The sequence below is a fragment of the Brachycentrus maculatus genome, unplaced genomic scaffold (genome assembly GCF_059751285.1).
Source record: "Brachycentrus maculatus isolate JH-2025_06_01 unplaced genomic scaffold, ASM5975128v1 h1tg000055l, whole genome shotgun sequence".
Classification (NCBI taxonomy): Eukaryota; Metazoa; Arthropoda; class Insecta; order Trichoptera; family Brachycentridae; genus Brachycentrus; species Brachycentrus maculatus.
In genome coordinates this window covers 3,639,242-3,654,173 of record NW_028280809.1, presented here as the reverse complement: position 1 = coordinate 3,654,173, position 14,932 = coordinate 3,639,242, and the positions used below count along the sequence as shown (strand labels likewise).

General features: G+C 33.4%; 1 protein-coding gene across 26 annotated transcripts in view; it reads left to right on the top strand.

The window, feature by feature from the left end:
* ens (MAP7 domain containing protein ensconsin) overlaps positions 1 to 14,932 on the top strand; it is a 290,307-nt gene that overhangs the window by 48,296 nt on the left and 227,079 nt on the right. Inside the window, exon 1 of one of the 26 annotated variants that reach the window (XM_088278188.1) lies at positions 775 to 919. The exons of 24 other annotated variants lie outside the window; for them this stretch is intronic. The gene's annotated coding sequence lies outside the window, so the exon portion shown is untranslated. Of the gene's footprint in view, positions 1 to 774; positions 920 to 14,932 lie in introns of those variants that run through there. One more of the 26 variants, XM_088278185.1, reaches the window with a different exon arrangement.

Here is a 14,932-nt window from a genome sequence, read left to right as displayed (position 1 = left end):
TGTATAATACCACTTAATGAGATGTTTCAATCAAATACTGATTTGAGTCGACTGAAAGGTTTATTCATTTTTAAAAACATAAAAACTAAAATTCTGTGACAATTGTTTGAATAAATGTAAACGTTGACCCATTTTGTAAAATTATAAAATTTTATTATAGGATCCCCATTGTCTTTTGCTTATTAAACACTTATTAAAGCCTTACCTTAAACTATTGTTTTTTCCTGTAATTATGATAACTGTACATGTTATACTTGATAAGATTTATTGTAACTTAGAATTATATAGCTATGTAAAGACCTTCAGTCCATTTAAACTTCACATTACTATGAAAAATTAGCCTAACAATTTTCATAGGATTTTAGTATTTATCTTTTTTTAAATAAAACATTTTAGTAGACTCAAATCAGTGAACGATTTAAATATTTTATCTGTAAATATGGAATCCTACAAAAAAAACGCCAAGTCAATAAATAAAAAAAATACTGCTCGTTTTTCGCTTTTATTTTCCACGTATCAAGATCAATCAAAACCCCGACGATTCATCAAATGTATCATGCACACAATAATTGAAATTGGTAGATTTTACTCACTCTTTATTTTATTGAAAATGTATTGTATGATTTTTACGTGTATGCATTTCCCATATCTTATCGCTACGCTATTTTTATCCGTGCGTCGTAATAAAATAAAATTTGCCAGCTTTATGGCATTGTTCGGCGTGTTGACACAGCGAACATCCCCGTGTGTTACTTTGGGCCTGTTGCAATCTATTCTGTCACAATGTGTGTCTCTATTGGGAGTTGTGCTCGCCTCCTACACTTGTGCCTTGTCTTCCTTTTGCAACAACACAGTGCATCAATCTTCGTTCAAAACTTTCTCTTTTCTATTAATTTTAAATTAGAAATACATTTTTAAGGTAGGATTATTACATATTTTATTTGATTGATAGATTGTAGCATCGTGATAATAAAGGTAAAAACCTCGTGATTTTTCTCCTGATCTCACTTTTTTTTTCATAACATTTTGAGTGTGACCAAATACTTGTTCACAAATCTGGATTATCTTCAATTAGGAGTTATTTTTTATACTATTTTTTGACATCTCAACATAGACGAAGAAGAATATGGAAGTCTGGGCATTTATGGAGCTTACGACCATCATAGGCTGGTTAAAGTGATCACTTTCCACACGTGTAATTTTCACCAATTCTACTATTTAAGTAGTGTGGTTAACTCGTAGAATTTCACTAGAGACATCTATGTTTTTTTTTTCGCTGTATTTTATCACCATTATTTGGCCAATTCTTAAACAAATTCACTTTTAATTTTCATCATTACGAAATTCTTTCATTCGCATCCTTGTCCTGTAATTCGATGGTCAGCTGATTTCGCCAAAGATATTTAATTTGGCGCCCGTAACCATTAAGAATTTCAGTAGTGATCATGTATTTAAGAACAGTGTCCGTCGATGGTTGCTTCTCGTTGGAAGGGACAAGGTAGAAAGTGAATTAATTGAAGTCCAGGTGTTATTATTTTATTGTAAAACCTTTATACTGTAAATTGTAATTGTATCTACATATTGTATGTAATGTATAAAATCTAATAATAAAAAACTAATAATAATAAAATTAAAATAAAACTGTATTTACATGCAAGTATTTCGGCTCAACACAGGCCATGCCTAAAGAGCTATAATACATTTAGTAAAAAAAATGTATGTATCTATGAAATAAATAAATTTAAATTAAAATAAATAATGCGGAATTTTTTTTTTAAACGAAATATTTTTATTCTCAATATTATTCATATTTAAAGCATTTATTATTGTGGTTAGTTATTTTTACTTTTTTTTTCACAAAAATGATCATAATATCGGTATATAACCACTATATATAATCACAAAAATGTTTATAATATAAGTACATAACCACTCACTCGGTGAGTGGTTATATACTAATATTTTTAATATTAAAAAAAATAAGTAGAAATATTTTTCCCAGCTACCGAAGCTGCGATCTTTTTAATCTTCAGTACCTAACCATATATAATTACTATTTTTCATTCATTAAAAACACTTTATCCCTTTACCTCTAATCTCTCAGTACTCTAGTACAATATTTAGCGTAACCTTTGTGCGAAGTTGACCTTTTGATAAAAGATAACACCGCACTGCGGTCATGTTTACTTTCATGTCTGATCGATTGTACGTTTATTACTCAGCTATACTCGTACCTGTAGCCAACCCAACCTAACTGACACTTCCTTGTGCCTATTTATACTTTTTTCCCAGATTACTTGGGTGTTTTTAAACAAGTTACGCCCATATTGAGGCCGCCATTCGGTAACCTATCCACGTTCATTTCAGCCTGAAGCTGAAACACACCTGAAATAGCTACAAATATATATTTTTTAAAGACATAATAATAGGGTATTTATTATCACTCGAGAGGAATATCTAATTTAACATACTCAACCTACAAAGGATTATGTAAGACTCGTTTTGTGTTTATAACAGCCGATGTAATCACTTTTTTCATTCATCATTTTCTTTTGCGAAATTCGCCTCCGTAAAAAACGTTGTTTTCGTAAGTTGGTAACTAATGGCTTCACAGAAACGAATTCACACTACTACTATTACAGCTCTATAAGGCAGATACATAAAGGGATACGCCACATAACACACCCGATGACGTAAAATTTGATGACGTATAGCGGTGTCCGTTTTTCGTTTCTTTAAAATATCTAAAGTTTAAACCTTCATATCTCTCTTACTTTTCTACAGATTCCAATAAGAATGCTACCGATAGTCTTGTGATTTTGCATATTAATTTATTAGCCAATAAACTAACATCATGAGAAAAATCCACTGTGTATTTTATATTATATTATATATTCCACTTTCAACTAATGTTTTCAGTAATAGTAATGATAACCGAATTATTCAATCGTTCTAAATACTACTACTACCATGATACCTTTTCCCCGCAGGGGTAGGCAGAGAGGATGGAACGCCACACTCTTCCGTCCTATGATACATACACTCCTCGCTTCCTTCACATCCATACATCTAGTCATACATGGCCTAAGATTACGCATGAACTTATAATACCACCAGATTTTAGGTTCTGATTGATCTGATCGTGCCAAGTCTTTTCGGCCGTTCTTGTTTTGTTCTCCAGCTCACATTCGTCACATATACTTTCTTAGTCATTATCTTGTTATCCATTCGCTCCACATGTCCATACCACCTTAAAGAACTCTTCTTAATCTTCTCAATGATCCCTAGTTCAGCCTTACATTCCTTTTTTATATATTCGTTTTTCATTCAGTCATTCATTTTTCAAATTACCTGACGTCCAAGTGACTCAAAAATCTAACTACAGCTTATGCAACACCGCTTATCATGACCCTACTCAGGCTTCAATTTTTAAAGTTTTATAGTGGATTTACTGTTTATGTTTAAGTTACTATAATTTCATGTAATTCATGAGTGAAAATTCTAGGCAAAAACTCTCGCATTTCAGTCATTCATTCGTTCTGACAACACAATTCTAGCATCTCTTTAATCGATTAATCTGTTATTGATTTTTTTCAAATACTAGTCATATTATATTCGATTATCTCCATTATCATTTACTTACGACCGATAACACAGCGTTATTCATAAATATTGTTTATCAATCGATTTTAACAAAAAAACGAGCAACTTGACCAAACGTATCTCCCTAATGTCATACGTCGTTATGTTAATTTTCTTTTTTTTTCGGTTTTTTCCACTGATTCTTGACTTGAATCGAAAAAGGGTAGATAAGTAGTAAAACATGGATAAATATTATGATTTTAGTTTTTGACAGATTCGTAACATGTAAACAAATAGACCATATTAAAAAAAATATACATATATTCGGTAGATATAATTTGTATTGTTTAGTTAATTATCTTTTGCCGGATAATAAATTTCATCACTTATAACGAATGGGGTGCGTTCGTTTTAAGGTTTTTTTTCACCCACGGGTCTAAGCCGACAACTAATTTCGTAAAAAATATTTTTAATGATTGAGGGTAGGAAACTACTAGTGGTTTTTTTCTTAATATTTTGTTACAATGTCAAGATAAATACCGCCGGAGTTTTATTAAAAAATGATTATAGCAGTATTTGTTGTAACCTTTCATTAAGAGTATTTTATCGATAATCTAATATATTATGTCAGCGTGTATGAACCAATAAGTAATTTTCATTTCACTAATACTGCGTCTTAATTATCGATGTGCGTTATTTTCTTTCTTTTACATTTTTATTGAGTCATGCAGTTAGAATTCTTCTTATCACAATCATTATTTGATTCATGCAAATAAAAGCGCTGATAAGATTACTCTTAATGATTTTAATGGCAATGTTTTTAGACATCTGCTGTTTATTTTGATGTAGAGATGGGTAAGATCCGGTCATTCGGAAGATCCGAATCACTTATGATCAGTTCATTTTGACCGGTTCAATAAAACGGTGGATCTTTCGTTAAATCTAGTGGAGATTTTTTATCACATATCTTATAGACGATAGTCGACAACAAAAAACTGATTCAGTAAGGGAAAGTTAGAATTTTCGTTACAAATTGTATCGTTGTAAACGACTTCTAGCCAAAAAAGCTCCAATCTGTTTGCTGTTGTGAAATCTCACTATTTCCTTCCTTTTTTATTGTTGCTGATATTCATTGAATCAATGAATCTGTGAATCAATGAGCCAGTTAGCGAGTTGGCGCTAGTGAACGAGTTGCACTCAAAATTTAGATCCTAATCAAAATGTCTTATATTACCAGATCATTAAGATCCGATCATACACGAACAACAATCGTCTAATTTGACTTACTTTTTAAAGAATCGTCAACGATTTTTGTTCGTTTTCCCAACATTTTTGCAGTGAAAGTTATAATCCTCTTCTCACTCTTTTGTATTTTCAAACATTGTACCTAGTTAGAAGTTTTTCATTTCAATGTCATACTGTACGTGTAATTTTCTCGGTATATAAATGTCCCCTGAGGTGATTTGTAATATAGACGTGCCTAGTGGTATACGTGACTTTTTTGGTTACTTGATCGAGATTTGGTACACAGTATATGTTACTTTTTCTCAGTTTTATATTTTTTTCTTACTGAACTTTTTAATTTCATATTGTCATATATCAAGAAGTAGAAATGCACAATGCGCATTCCAATTTACGCTCTGATTAGCGTTGAATGATCGAATCCAATAACGAACCAAATAACTACTTTAGGATTCGGTGAAGAAGTCATTACTGAGTACGGTGATTGGATTCGATTATTCAATACTAAATTGTATATATTAATTGTAAACTCATTTTGTCACATAACACAGCCTATTTTTTAAACAATCTTGTTTATTATTCCTTTTTATTGAAGTTTTACTAAGTAAATACCTCGATTTCTTAAAATCTACTGCGACACGTGTTTCGATTTATTCCGCATCATTTTCGAACACCGTATGATGATAATATAACAGTAGATTTTAAGAAATAGTGGTATTTAATTAGTAAAACTTAAATTAATTAGAAATGGATAGATTTTACCGCAAAGTGACTGTAAAATCAATTAATGAAATTATTTTTCCTTACTTACTTTTGGTTTTCCTACATCTCACTTGTAGATAAATCGTTTTGTTTTAACAACATTAAGCAATAAATGTTTATCTAAAATAAAACAATAATAAAATAAAACACCGGTATCCTAGTGTCAGATTGAAAACAATTTGTTTTCAGCCAGAAATACTATGTCCGATTTCCAGAGATTTGTTTAATATTTATCCGACATCTATTTATAGGTACAGGCTAATCGAACAGCTTATAAAAAATACACATAAATGTTTACATTATCTTAAAATCGAGCTATCGGTTGATGTTTTACTGGTTTGAAAAAATACCTATAACTATATACTTTTAATATATACGCCTTAAATATCGTATGTTATATACATAATAAACTATATTTAATGTAAGCAACAAGACTTAAAGGTGTAGAAGAATCCCGCTTCGGAAAACTCCTTCGGACACATGGAACAGATCAATAATCAATGTGGTAATGTTCAACATAGCGGTAGCTCTTCCTTCAGTCATAACCGTCGGCAGGTTGGTCCTGTATATAGGAATGTGAAATAATCTATGCCAACGCTGTCTTAGGTAACTATCGGGAACATACAGACCAATGCTCCGGATAATTTCAGGATTATCGATCATACCGCGCAATAATCGATAAAAATGCGTAATCAAATACACATTCCTTCTAGTCTCTAAACTTTTGAGTCAAGCATACCCTGGAGAAACTCGGTCGGGTAGAGCCAAGGATAATAGCCGTACTCTCTCATGTAGGACTTTCTCTACCATAAGACAGTACTTAAGCTCATGTGGTCTCCAAATCATCGAGCCACTCTCGAGTCTACTTCGCACCAAGGAGTTATAAAGAGTTCTTGGCATATTGATTTCCAAACATTTTTATTTCACCCCGTTTAGTTCAGATTCTTCTTCTTACCCTTATAACCCTTAATGTAAATGATCGTTTCACTCTAATATTTATTCAATATAACCCTGTACCTGAAGCGGAGAGCTGATCACCTTTCTATCATGTGTTAACGATCAAGATAACACAGCTTTCATATGATGTAGTGCCCTTTGCACTATTGGGGTGCGGATAAGGGTTTCAAGAAGAAAACTGTTACAATACTATACAAGAAAATTAAAACTAGTAAAGCGCCGATATGGTCAATACATTCCCCTATTGTGGCCGACATCACAAAAATTAGAGATGTAATGTAGTCTACCAACTCTTACGCTAGCAATTTTACATATCAATTCTTATCCCAATCGATACATTAAATAACGTCGACTGAAACACGTGTATGTTGAAGTGCGTACTTACGAACGGGAAAATTCTTTGTTGTCTGAACTCGAATTCTTTTATTTGTTCAACTGTTTCACTCAATAGCTCGGATTGGAAATGTATTTATTTTGCCTTTCATTGTTTGATCGAGAGGCTCTATGCTTGACTTATAATTTGCTGAAAATCAACAAGAAAAATCGATGAAATTCTTGTTACAAAATGTTGGAACGATTATAATATATCTCAATTCATTACTGCCTGAATAGTTTAAAATGAAATGGATAAAACGTTGTTTAATATGAACAAAAATGTACGAGATGATGCACATTTTTCTAATATTATGTAAACAAATAGTGAAATACCTTTTAATCATTGAACGGCTCCTGAAGATATCTATTATTAGCCATATTATCTTTATCATATATGCCATGCGTTTCAAATGTGTACATACACGTAGTTTAAACATAAAACCTCCTCGCTAACGCAATCTACCTTAAAAGACCTTACCTCACAATGAAATTAATTATGTATTGAATTTCTTCGATTAACGTATTTCTGGGTATTGTGCAGTGTGAAGGATATTATAAGATTAAGGGGCATATGAATGAAAAAATATATTAAGGACATGTGGAGGTCCTCGCCAAAACTTTACATTTCCATTATAAATGATTTTAAGTAATCAGGAATATGCTTGTAAAATTGTTAAGTTTTGGTGCGATTTAATGATTTCATATTGGTTCAACACAGGATTGGTCACGTTTTGTCGCAACTTTGATAAATATTTTGATATAATACAGTAAACAGAACAGATTTTTATTTAAAGGATTTTTTGTGCAATATTGGAAATGTAACTTTTTGAAGAGGACCTTCGCATATACATGAAAAATAAAATGGAGATGAAAAGATAGAAAAAAATGGGGAAAAGCTGTAAAATATAGGGACTCGGAGTTGTATACCTTTACTCGTACTAGCTTGTAAACTGCTAAAGTGCAGTGAGTTCCTTAAGGTCGTACACCCTATAGTATATTGTTATTTACGCGTCTGGACGTCTGTAGTTAGCAGATTCCCGCTATCTCGACTGAATCGAACAGCTGTTCGGCGAACCACTTCGGCGCGCGCATCCCTCGTTGGCAGTTGGCAGTTGGCAGCCCTGTCCCGGGCCCACAACCGCAAGCCCTGCCGCCTAGAGCGGGTCAGGGAGCCACCATCAACCGCCACATCCGCCTTATCACCTAATCACGAAGCCACCGGTACTAAATGCGCAATGTCCCTGTGGTGTTGCAGACGTATAAACTCGGCCGATTGGCCCTTAGGATACGATACAGAAGGTAACCCGCACCTAATGGCGTGAACGTTGTCTATGGCTTTTCGTGGCTGTCGCTTGTAAACTTTGTCCCTTGGCTTGTCGCGATCGATGCCCGCCGTATTGTGTCTCGCTTGGCGGATATTTCCGTCGAATCGATCTGCCGGTATTTTCGCATATTTGTCGCTTTCACGCGTGCACGGATTGTTTTTTTCCTCATGTACATACGTCTGCGAGCGTAACGCTTCTATGTACGCCCGTCGCAATCATTTTCTGGTGGTATTTTGCTGCTTCGCAAAGGATCGGAATACCTTCCCCGCTGCTTCTGTTATGAGTTATGACCCCTTATACGAAGACGAAATGAGTCACTAGTCCTTGGTGGGCATTGAAAATTTAAAAAATGATTTTGAACAATAATAATTTAATAAAAAAACAACATACGTATGTCCAATCACACGTTTCGTCCTAAATAATATTTAAAAAACTGCCGTATAAATAATAAAAAATAAAATACCTACAAAGTTTGTCACAGTATAATATTTTAATAGTATTAATTTATATTTATGGACAATATTAACAGAAACCCGTAATATAGTCGAACCTAGATTTAAATAATATGCATACCTACATTAAAATGTTGTATAGGGAGCAAGACGATACGAAAATTTCAGATTCAAGTCAAAATCGTAAAACGTGCTACCCGTTTTATGGACTTAATTTATTAAATGCATTAAAATAAATATTTTCGTTGTCTTTTGATTATCCTTTATTAGTATATATTGTAGGTTCTATTTAAAGATAATTTGGTAAGACTTTGTTTGATATTCCTTTTGTATATCGTAGTCATACAGGAGAAAGTGACCAACTGCATTTTTTTACAAAAACATTATGGTTGACTATTTGATATCTTGCTAGCTTAATATTGCTCTAAAAAAATCCCAAAGGATTTTATTCTTGGGAGTATAATATATTGACTTGTTAAAAATGACCAGCTGCATTGATGTTTATTTTCTTGCCAGGTAAATGTGACATAAATGGCCCTCCTGGATATTTTACGTTTTGTTAGTTGGTCACTTTCTCCTGTATGACTACGATATGGCCAATTCGTGCATGTAAAGATCCTGCGCATTAATGATTTGTCTCACCTGATTTCTTCTTACTTTAATTTCTTATTCGACATCGAATATCTCGTTATTTCGTATCTCTGGTCCTAATAGTCTATTTGATAACCTTTCCTGAACTACGAACGTATGTTTTGCTATCGATTCCGTTCTCAATTAGCGCAAATATTTCTGATGCGTCACGTCCCTTGTGTATAGTCTGTCCGCATGACACCCAACGTAACATGACTCCGACGTGCATTAGTTTCTTTCGCTTATGTCGGAGGTGAATATCACAGTTTGCGAACATTATATAAACACAATATTATGACTATTGTTTCTTTGTTGTGGCACTTGTGGTATTGTGGAATTGACCCATATTTGCTAATGTATTCGTACAAATTAATGCTTCATTATTCGAGCCGTTAGCCAATTTACAAAACTCGGATGAATTAGAACCAAGCTTAATTTTTTCGTGGGTGATACCCGTATTTTACCTTTTTTTACAATTTTCGATTCATAAAAAATATTTTTTATTTTTTTATTTATTATTTCTTTTTAAACCCTTATCCGCACCCCAATGGTGCATAGGGCACTGCGTCATATAAACGCAGTGTTATCTGGATGGTTTACACATGAAGGAAAGGTGATCAACCCTCCGCTTCAGCCAGCCAGTCCAGGGTTATATTGAATAAATATTACAGTGAATAAATCAGTCAATATTTATTTGACCTCCCTTGGGAATCGAACCCAGGACCTCCGGAACGGTAGCCGAGCATGCTGACCATTACACTACGGAGGCGGACAAAAAATATATATGTACAAATATAACACTTCCTTTCAGCCTTATGAGTATACATATAAAATATATATAACACTAACGGTTTTGAGTTTATATGAAGAAGAAAAAAACAAACAGCGGTAAATCGCATTGTAGGCCGCGTACTGAGTTGTATATTTGAGAGTACATCCTTAAGCACTTGACTGTATTATACTCTAATAATATGTTCCCCTTATAGGAAGTCCCCGAATAAAAAATCGGTACTGCTAGAGAATACAATACAGCCAAAGAGATTACCCGATAAAATGACAAAAGTCTCATTTATTATAGTTAAATTCATAATCATAATTCATTATGGCCACGTGTTCCCCGGATAATACAGTTTTATGTCGGTCGTGGCCGACAAACCCCGAAATGCTCGCACTGGTTCCTTGTTTTGCAGCAATTCGTTGAGCATTACGTAATTATCTTCAACTTCGGGATAACGTCATCATGATATGGGTTCCTGGTACAATTATTTCCGGTAATTATTATAAATAAAGCATTTATTATAATGTTTTTCTCTTGAAATGTTTAAATGTTATCAGCATAATGAATCTTAGTGGCTATTGCGAAACTTACATACCTCTAGACATTGTTGAGCTTGATTACTGTTATATACTAAACTCAAATATCGGGATTAATAAGCAGAATAGATATAATAATAATAATAATAATAAAACCCTTATCCGCACCCCAATGGTGCATAGGGCACTGCGTCATATAAACGCAGTGTTATCTTGATCGTTTACACATGAAGGAAAGGTGATCAGCCCTCCGCTTCAGGTACCAGTCCAGGGTAATATTGAATAAATATTACAGTGAAAAAATCACTCATATTTAATTTACCCCCCCTGGGAATCGAACCCGGATCCTCCAGAACGGTAGCCGAGCGTGCTGACCATTACACTACGGAGGCGGACAAATAGATATACATCATAAAAAATCATTAAAAAGGTCTTATAACAGTAGAAAAACGTTAAATCAGCAATTATCCGATTCTGTTTAATCTGGACTTATCTGTGAAGTATTTATTTTATCATTGATTTGATCTTTAACAAAAATATAGATCAGATTTTTTTTCCTAAGCTTATTGCCAGTAATAGAAGAAATAGTAACATAACTCATCATATTGTTTAAAATATTCATACGTTCGAGATTAGTATTTGCAAGTGTTAAAGTATGTTTACATTATGTATAACAGCTATATATAGCCGGGTTTATATTACTTGGGTAAAGCATTCTCTTGGCTACCGTTCTGGAGGTCCCGGGTTCGATTCCCAAGGGGGGTAAAATAAATATAACTGATTTTTTCACTGTCATATTTATTCAATATTACCCTGGACTGGTACCTTAAGCGGAGGGCTGATCACCTTTCCTTCATGTGTAAACGATCAAGATAACACTGTGTTTGTATGACGCAGTGCCCTATGCACCATTGGGGTGCGGATAAGGGTTTTGTTATTATTAAAGCATTATTATTAAAGCATTCTCTAAGTTATATGAATATAAATCCAAGCAAGATGACGATTTTACTGAAATTTTTTTTTTTTTTTTTTTCGCCTTGCGAAGCCATTATCAAACGGTCGAAAAACTAGATACTCGTATTTGAATACAAAATTTGTGTAAAGCAGTCCATAAAGGCGGAGTCTTCCTTTACGTAGTGATTACTTTTTCTATAATTGCGAGTTCAAACACACATTTCCAATATCTTTGGTTTATAAGCTTTTTGTGAAAATATTTTTTTGTTGTTTTGACTATTATTGGTTTAATTTGCCACAGTTTGATAATTACACGAAATAAGTTATTAAAAATCGCAAATCATATTTTGATCAATATTAGACATAATAGATTATATCGTAGCATTATACAGAGTTCGAATGCCAAATTAATACGTATTTTATTTGGTGTTTACCGGCAACCGTCAGATACTCCTTATCAAGCTATATCGGTCCTAAATCCAACTTTATAATCAGGCTTGTAGCAGAGCCATATATCTCGGCTGCATAGCTATTCTGCTGCATAATGTAAACGCACCTTAGTACCCTTTTTCGGCCATCTTGGAATGGACAACTTTTTACCACTTCTAACGCAGAGAAAGATGCAATATTAAAAATTCTAACAACTTCAACCGTATGTAGTGATCTGATACTATTCGATTGCCATTGAAATACTTCAAACAATAATACGCAGCTACACGCAAAAAATAGATGGAAGCATGTATTTTGTTTGATAGACATTTCTCGTCTGATCACAAGGCTGTTTAAAGCATACATATTACAGGTATTATTATGCAAATCGTGGTGACGCAATTGTGACTACTCATAATACCATGCTACATATAAGCATTATACAGATCTTCAAACACGAGGGGCCCTCTTTGAAAGAAAAATATCTCAAGAACCTACTTAAAGGATGAAATAATAAAGTTCAAAGACATTTTTTCAGACATCTTTGTAGGAAAATGTTTGTAAAACATTTCTACATTATTAATATTGATATATCGTAGTCATACAGGAGAAAGTGACCAAGTGCATTTCTTACAAAAACGTGATCATTGACTATTTGATACCTTATTAGTTTAATATTGCCAATAAGTGGCTTGATATTTATATAAAAATAAATATCAAGCCACTTATTGAACTTTTTACTGTGCAACAGATCTTTTTAGGTAAAACCTGAAGGTTTTTTCTCCATTTGAAAAATATTTAGCATATTTAAAAAAAAAGTTAAACAATCAATACCTTTTCTTAAAAATGCAAAAACAACACTTTCTGCCCTGTAGCGGGTAAATCGTAGTCATACAGGGGAAAGTGGCCAAGTGCATTTTTTACAAAAACGTGATCATTGACTATTTGATATCTTACTAGCTTAATATTGCCCTGAAAAAATCCCAATGGATTTTAAACTTGGAAGTATAATATATTGACTTGTTAAAAATGACAAACTGCATTGATGTTTGTTATCTTGTCAAGCAAAAGTGACTTCGATGGTCCTCCTGAACATTTTACGGTTTGTTAGTTGGTCACTTTCTCCTGTACGACTACGATATATTTAATATTCTAAAAATGTATAATATATGATTTTAGTTTTTTTTAAAAATGAGATCTGTAATTTTGATAATCAATCCTAAAGAGTTTATTTTAAAATCGTGTTTTATATAAATCTTCTACAGATTTAATAAAACAACAACCAAATAGTTTTTTTCTTCTTTCATTTTATTTGGCCAGTTAACCAGGTTTCCTCGTTAGCAACATCATCAAACTGGTGAGTCATCATATCGGTGATGACGAAACCCGGTAAATGGTCACGTAAAATTTAAGCAGAAAAAACTATATAAGTACTTAGGTGTTGTTTTGTAAAATAAAATGCAGTTTGTTTTCGGCTACCCATTTGGGGAGTTATTATTTACATTTTCTTTTTCTTCACATATCGCTCACTCCTTTCAAGAACGTCAAAAATTAAAAAAAAACTCGATTTTTCAGGAGAACGTTTTTAAAGTTTAAAAATATAGTACAATATATTAAAAATAAATATCAAGCCACGTATTGAACTTTTTACAGTGCAACTGATCTTTTTAGGTAAAACCTGATGGTTTTTTCTCCATTTTAAAAATATTTAGTACATTTAAAAAAATAATTAAATAATACCTTTTCTTCAAAATGCAAAAACAACACTTTCTGCCCTGTAGCGGGTAAATATTAAGTTTAAATATGCCTCTTTTGCTGAGATATAGTACATTTTCTGGCCATTCCGAAAACATGCACAGCTAAAAATTGACTATTTTTGATTTATGATGTTCTTGAAAGGAGTAAGCGATATATAAGGAGCTAGAAATAAGCAATACAGAACCAAAATTTCGCACTGATTGGCGTTAGCTTATTATCAAATGATCGAATCCAACAAAAAGGATCTAAGTAACGACTTATTTTAAAGAAGCCGTTATTTCATTCGTTTTCTTTCAATTAGATCGCCCATGTCTGAAGTGTTTAATTATATTAATTATTTATCCCCAATATTTTGGACTCAAGATGGCGCCTTGTTTGACCCTGGTTTTGTGGCGTGATACCACACTAATAAATTGTGCTACAAAACTTGTGGCGTCATAATTTATTCAAGTAGTATAGGGTCCGCCATCTAAAGTTTTTTTTTTCAACTAGTGCTTATTTCGTGAATGGTAACACTTAGCTCATGTCTGATTTGACAGATAATTAGTTTTATCCTTCCGCTGAGCGAATATGGTTGTGTATACGCTTGAACAACGCTGGGAAATATTGCGACATTACTTTGAAAATCATGGTAATGTTGCAGAATGTGTGCGAAAATTGCGTACGGTTTTTGGAAGAAGAGAAGCACCGTCAGCTCCGTATGTTCGTTATCTTGTGAAAAAAGTGAAAGAAACTGGCATCCTCATCGATAAACCAAAGCGTGAAAAGCCAAAAACAGTGCGTACACCCGAGAATATCGATGTTGTGGCAGAAAGTGTGCGTGAAGCGCCATCAACATCAATTCACCGTCGTTCTCAACAATTGAACATTTCGGAGACATCATTGAGACGAATTTTGCATAAAGACCTTGGTATGACGCCATACAAAGTCCAATTGGTTCAGGAGTTGAAGCCAACTGACCATCCAATGCGTTTTCGCTTCGCTGAGTGGGCCTGCGATCGACTTACAGAAGATGCCGATTTTGCCAAAAAAATCATCTTTTCGAATGAAGCTCATTTTGATCTTGGCGGGTATGTAAACAAGCAAAATTGTCGTATTTGGGGCACAGAAAACCCGCACGCATACATTGAAAAGCCGGTACACCCAAAACGA